We start from the raw sequence: 7,154 nt of genomic DNA on the forward strand, positions 1-7,154 counted from the left end.
GTGTTGCTTTGAAGAATTTGGTGGGCTCCAATGAGGGGCATCGCCGAGGCCAATGAGTGGCCTATGCTGGAACTGTCGTGGGGCGGGCAAACCCGCGATGGTTCACGAGCTTCGTGATATGGCGAAGCAATTTGTCCCCTCCATTCTTTGTATTCTTGAAACTCAAGTAGAGAGAACACGAGTGGAGTGTTTAGCTGGTAGTTTAGGTTTTAATAATAGTTTTGTTGTAAGCGGCTCCGGGAGGAGTGGTGGTCTCAAAATCTTTTGGAATGATGAAATAAAGGTGGAAGTTAATGGTTACTCTCAATATCATCTTGATGTTCTAGTCGATGATCTTATGGACACACGAATACGTTGACAGTCGTACCTGAAAGATACAAGACATGGGATATGCTCAGAGGAATAGCTGGAACTAATGGCCTTCCATGGGCTGTCATGGGAGATTTTAATGAAGTGTTACATGCGCATGAACACGATGGAGTGAGTAATCGCGGCCAAGTGCAGATGGATGCCTTCGAGATGCTCTCGCCACATGTGGTTTAGCTGATATTGGGCATACGGGCACGACCTGGATGTTTGAAAAGAAAGTAACAGGAGGCACCTTCACCAGGGTACGTTTGGATCGCTGTGTGGTGAATCCAGGGTGGTCTTTAGTCTTCCCATTGTCGGAATTAAACCACATAACAACAGCTATGTCCGATCATGTGCCAATTGAGTTGAGAATAGCGACGTGCATGGCGCATGCAACAGGGGCCTGCGAAGATTTAAATATGAATTGATGTGGGAGCGAGACCCATCCCTTTTTGAGATGGTGGGATCTTCCTGGACAGTGACAGGGGGCAAGACTTTTCAATCCATGCAAGAGAAGCTTTATAAATTGGCTGGAGACCTTGGGGTGTGGGACCACCAATATTTTGGCAGCGTACGCCCAGAGATACAAAGACTAAAGAAAGAATTAGAGCACCTTCGGTTGTTCCCAAGCAGGACAGGACCATCGCATGCAGAGACCAGAATTCTGGACCGCCTCATCGAGCTCTATCATTGCGAAGAAATCCTCTGTAGATAGAGGGCATGGTTGGAGTGGTTGGCGTTGGCGATAAGAATACACACTTTTTCCATCTATGCGCCATCCGTCGCCGTCGGAAGAACCAAATTAAAGCCTTGCAAAGGCTGGATGGACAGCTTACATGGGACCAAACAGAGATGGAGATGATGACCAATGAGTTTTACAAGGCTCTGTACACGTCAGAAGGGGTGCATCGTATGGATCAAGTGTTGGATACAATACCTGTTAGAGTAACACAAGCCATGAATGATCTGGTTAACACGCCATACAGCCAGCAACAAGTTAAACGGCTCTGTTTCAGATGTTTCCGGTAAAGGCTTCGGGCCCAGATGGTTTTCCTGCACATTTTTCCAGCGTGATTGGGATGTCTGCGATGAGGAAATAACGAGGATGGTACTCAGGATTGTTGATGGGACGGAGTCTGCCGAGTGCATAAACAAAACAATCTTGGTGCTTACCCCAAAGGTGAAAAATCCGACATTTTTATCACAGTTTCGATCGACCAGTCTTTGCAATGTCCTATATAAGGTAGCATCCAAGGTGATCTCTAATCGGTTGAAGCTAGTTTTGACTAAAATTGTGTCAGAGGAGCAATCAGCTTTCATACCAGGCAGGTTAATCACTAACAACATCATCATGCTGTATGAATGTTTGGACTTCATGAAGTGCAATGGGGTAAAGAAGCATCAATATTGTGCCTTGAAGCTTGATATAATGAAAGCATATGATAGGGTGGAGTGGCCCTATCTTCAAGCTATCATGTTGAAATTGGGTTTCACCACTAAATGGCTGGATGTTATTATGAATCTAGTTTGCTCGGTAAATTTTTCAGTAATGTTTAATGGAAAGAAGTTACAGGAGTTCAAACCATCACATGGAATTCACCAAGGGGACCCCAATCCACATACTTGTTCTTGTTAGCAGCAAAGGATATGGCGTGCCTCCTAAAGTCAAGAAGAGAGTCATCCAACTTAAGTGGGATACAAGTGGCACCATCGGCGCCATCGGTAAACCATCTTTTATTCGCAGATGACAACCTACTATTCTTCAAGGCAAATAGTATGGGAGCTACTGAGGTGAACCAGGTGCTGGATATTTAGTGTCAATCCACATGGCAACGAATCAATTATGCGAAATCGTCCATCTTCTTCAGTAAAGGGGTCCCGAAAAATGTAATACATGACAAAAAAGGTGTGCTAAATGTTCCCAATGAGACATTGAATGAAAAGTACTTAGGGATGTCGTCTGGCATTGAATCATCAAAGAGTGGAGTGTTCAAGTACTTGAATCACTTATGCAGCTTTCTTGATTGCCTCAACATCAGGCAAGTTTTGTTAATTTAGTTTGTTTTTTTGTACTGTATCAACACCTAGTTCATTACTCTTGATAGAGATGGAGGATCTGCCTTCTTAGATTTCTTTTTATATTTATTTTTCCATCTAGGATTAGAACCGTATACTTGGTAATAATAGCAACAACACATTATGGCAAAAAAAGTTTGATTCAGAGGGAGAAGAAGCGACAGAAATTAGAACAGAACTATCATTTGATTCGTCAATCTTTAAAAAAAGATAAGAAACAAAGTTTCTCCCATGAGTTTGAGTGAAAAAACGAAAATGCGAGAAAAATTGCAATCCCTGTCGCGTAATAGTGCACCTACACGCCTTCATCGGCGTTATTTTTTGACCGCCTATGGAGTAAGATCAGGGATTGATTGAGATGACTTTATCAACTGCAAGTAAAGAAGTACTTGTCAAATCAGTGGCTCAGGTCATGCCAGTGTATCCCATGTCATGTTTCAGGCGGCACTCGCTAATAGAATGTACTATGGCAAGATGCACATGATCCCTAGTGGATGATGAACTAGGTTAAGCTTTGGTCTCCAACACAGAGCAACATGCAAAGCACTAGCTATTCTCACAGATTGATTCATTATCACATGTGCACTTCGTGAAGCTCGCAGTGACGTTGTGGGTGATATGGACATCAAGGAGGGAAGCTATTCATGAGGGAGTCTTCCAAAGCCCGAACTGGAAATTGTTAATGAGAAGGAGCTGAAGGCTGCAGCAGGCCCAACGGCAAGAAGTAGAGCCAATGCAAGCACACGCCACCGAGCACCACCATTAAATCATGCAAAATTCAATGTAGATGCTGCAGTAAGAGCAGGAAGGGGTGGCTCTGCCGCGGTGGTGTGACGCCCCCGATTCAATCGTACACTAATCATACACGCAAATGTGTACGATCAAGATCAGGGACTCACGGGAAGATATCACAACACAACTCTAGACACAAATAAAATAATACAAGCTTTATATTACAAGCCAGGGGCCTCGAGGGCTCGAATACAAGCTCGATACACAAGAGTCAGCGGAAGCAACAATATCTGAGTACAGACATAAGTAACAAGGATGCCTTAAGAAGGCTAGCACAAAAGAAACAATGATAGAAGAGGCAAGGCCTCCTGCCTGGGGCCTCCTAACTACTCCTGGTCATCGGCGATCTTCATGTAGTAGCATCCATCGGCGGTGGCATCTAGCTCCAGGGATCCATCATCTGGTTGCATCAACCGGAAAGAAGAAAGAAGGGGAAAAGGGGGGAGCAAAGCAACCGTGAGTACTCATCCAAAGTACTCGCAAGCATCAGATCTATACTAAGTATGCATTGGTATCAAATTGAAGGTTTGTATCTGTGGACTGAACTGCAGAATGCCAGAATAGAGGCGGAAGTCTAGCCTAACGAAGACTAGCATCTTCACGCAGCTCCGAGCATCTTGCAGCATGTAGAAGAGTAAAGAGTAGCATTTTAATATTTAACCAACATGTTGTAGCATCAACGCCCAGAGATCCTTCCTCGACTCCCTACGAGAAAGCAATCCCGGGGCCACATATCCATCACATATCTCAAGTATCCATTTCTAGTTATATAAGATCAGGATATAAGTCTGAACGTCCATTACTGCGGACACGATATTCAAATATATAACTTTCCTGCAGGGGTGCACCACGTTACCCAACACGCTCGATCACTCTGGCCGGACACACCTTTCTGGGGTCAATGCCCGCCCTCGGAAGATCAACACGTCGCAGCCCGACCTAGGCTCAGCAAAGAGGTCCCCGCCAGTCTACATCCTAAGCACTCCGGGGTCTTTGACCCATCGCCCGCAACACTCCGGATCGTTGCGAGCAGGGTGGATACCAGCACCGCCTCGGATGGCCAGCACGATCCGACCTGCCGCACTGCTGAACTGGACGTCTGACAAAGCTTCGGCTGATATCACGACGTCGAGGCCCATATCTATTCTCGCGTAGTGGTTAGTGCGTAAAGGCCAGAGGCCAACTCAGAACAAATACCCAAACCTGTTAGTGCATTGGGGGCTCGTGGAAACAAGCAAAGACTCACGATAAGGTGACCCCGTCGCCCCGTCTCATGGACTTACGGCAAGGGCCCAGACTGCCCGGCCGTGCCATGTGGAAAACTCGCGGGTGCTCAACGGGCCCGCCCGACTTTCACATCAACTCGCGGGTGCTCAACGGGCCCGCCCGACTTCAACAAAGGTCTCAAGTAAAGTCAAGGTAACTGTGTGTCCAGACATCAAGGGGAAAACCCGAGGAATCACTCCCGGTGGATTCCACTCAATGTAATCATCAAGGTGAAAGTAAGAGGGACCACCCTCGAGGTTCACACTTGAGGTGTTGAACGACAGAGCCGTATCGGGAATAGTGAAAGAGGAAATCACCCTCGATGACCACAACCGAATAGCTACACTACAGAATTATCATCAGGGGTGCGTTATGAGGGATCACTCTCGGCACTCGATAGTAGCTCTGCAGAGTCGAGCAACAAAAGGGGCGTGATGTGATGTGAGGTGTCGGGCTCTGGTCATCGATCACGTCGATCGAGGCGTCAATGATGAAGCAGGGGAGACAAGGACAAGTGGGGGTCACTGGTAGATCACTAGCCAACCTATACTAAGCAGTTTAGTATAAGCAGGTAGGTAACAAAAAGCAGGTACAAAAGCAGGCTATGCATCAGAATAGGAGCAAACAAAACAGTAGCAAAATCTAATGCAAGCATGAGAGTATAGAATGGGCGATATCGGGATGATCAAAGGGGGGGCTTGCCTGGTTGCTCAGGCGAGAAGGAGGGGTCGTCGTTGAAAGGATCGATATGGTTGACTAGAGGGGGGTGAATAGGCAACTGACAATTTTTAAGCTTTTCTTTAACAATTTAAACCTTGCAACAAAATAGGCTGTCTAGATATGCAACTATGCGGACAACCTATATGATGCAATGACAACTAGCACACAAGCAAGCAATAGATGCAACACAAGTAAGCTTGCAAAAGTAAAGGCACGAAATAACCAAGAGTGGAGCCAGTGGAGACGAGGATGTGTTACCGAAGTTCCTTCCTTTTAAAGGGGAAGTACGTCTCCATTAGAGCGGTGTGGAGGCACAATGCTCCCCAAGAAGCCACTAGGGCCACCGTAATCTCCTCACACCCTCACACAATGCGAGATGTCGTGATTCCACTATTGGTGCCCTTAAAGGCGGCAACCGAACCTTTACAAACAAGGTTGGGGCTATCTCCACAACACTTGGAGGCTCCCAACAACACCACGAAGCTTCACCACAATGGAGTATGGCTTCGAGGTGACCTCAACCGTCTAGGGTGCTCAAACACCCAAGAGTAACAAGATCCGCTAGGGATTAGTGGGGGGAATCGAATTTCTCTTGGTGGAAGTGTAGATCGGGGCCTTCTCAACCAATCCCGAGCAAATCAACAAGTTTGATTGGCTAGGGAGAGAGATCGGGCGAAAATGGAGCTTGGAGCAATAATGGAGCTTTTGGGGAAAGATGTAAGTAAACTTTGAGGAAGAAGACACCTTTATATAGTGGGGGAAACAATCCAACTGTTACCCCTCCCCCCCAAACAGCCACGCACAGAGCGGTACTACCGCTTGTGCAGGACGGTACTACCGCTGATAAGCAGTACTACCGCTCCCTCCCAGCGGTACTGCCGCCCTGACGAGGGATGCAGGGTCCTGGCCCCAGAGCGGTACTATCGCAGAAGTATTGGCGGTACTACCGCTTGGAGCGGTACTACCGCCACTACTGCCGCTACTAGTACCGTAAAACCCGACATGAAAAACAGCGGTTCTCGAGTCGAGGCGGTAGTAGCCCGGAACCACTGCGGTACTACGGCCGAAGACCGCAAGCGGTACTACCGCTCGGGGAGCGGTACTACCATTTGACGTGCTTCGGCGGTACTACCACTGAGGACCGCGGTACTACCGCTAGGACAGGACAGAGCAGGCACAGATAGGAAAGATAGCTCCAAAGAAGCGGAAAGAAACATCGGGTGTGATAAGGATGTGTACGTGTTGATTCCACCCTAGCCTTACCAAAGCGGATCCCCTCTTGATAGTACGGTGACTCATACGAAACTAGACCACCAATAGAGAAACGAAGGAGCTACACCGTCTTGAATAAAACACCGAGGGGAGGTAATCGTCTCGTGCCAAAGGATGAATCTCTGAAAGAACTCAACGCACACGATTAGTCCGCAAAAGCATTGTCATCAATCACCAAAACATCTTGGGGATAAATATGCCCTTACAATCTCCCCCTTTTTGGTGGATTGATGACAATACGGGATTTGCACAAACAGGAAAGATATAGGACAAGCGCAAAACCCCACCGTCCTAAAATGTAGATGGGCTCAACCTAGATGTGTGCTAACTAGATAAGTGCTTTGGACTGCATGGCACACATACCAGGATCAACACTCCCCCTACATTTTAGAGACCAACCACCTAAGCAGGGTATATGAGAGCAACATAGATAACATGATAAGCATGCAACTCATAAGCTAGATGGACATAGATAATGATACTCGAAAGGTAAGGTAGCATATGTCTCACACCATATGACTTGAACTTAGGTCTCACTGACACAAACCAAACAAAGCAAACTGCGAGAAAACAAAAACACAAAAGACGGAAGACACAACACAAATCCCTAAACTCTCTCCCCCTTTGGCATCGAGACACCAAAAAGGAGAGGGAGTGTTGCTACGGCTCCAGGTGAT

The sequence above is a fragment of the Triticum aestivum genome, chromosome 7B, assembly GCF_018294505.1.
Source record: "Triticum aestivum cultivar Chinese Spring chromosome 7B, IWGSC CS RefSeq v2.1, whole genome shotgun sequence".
NCBI classification, from domain to species: Eukaryota; Viridiplantae; Streptophyta; class Magnoliopsida; order Poales; family Poaceae; genus Triticum; species Triticum aestivum.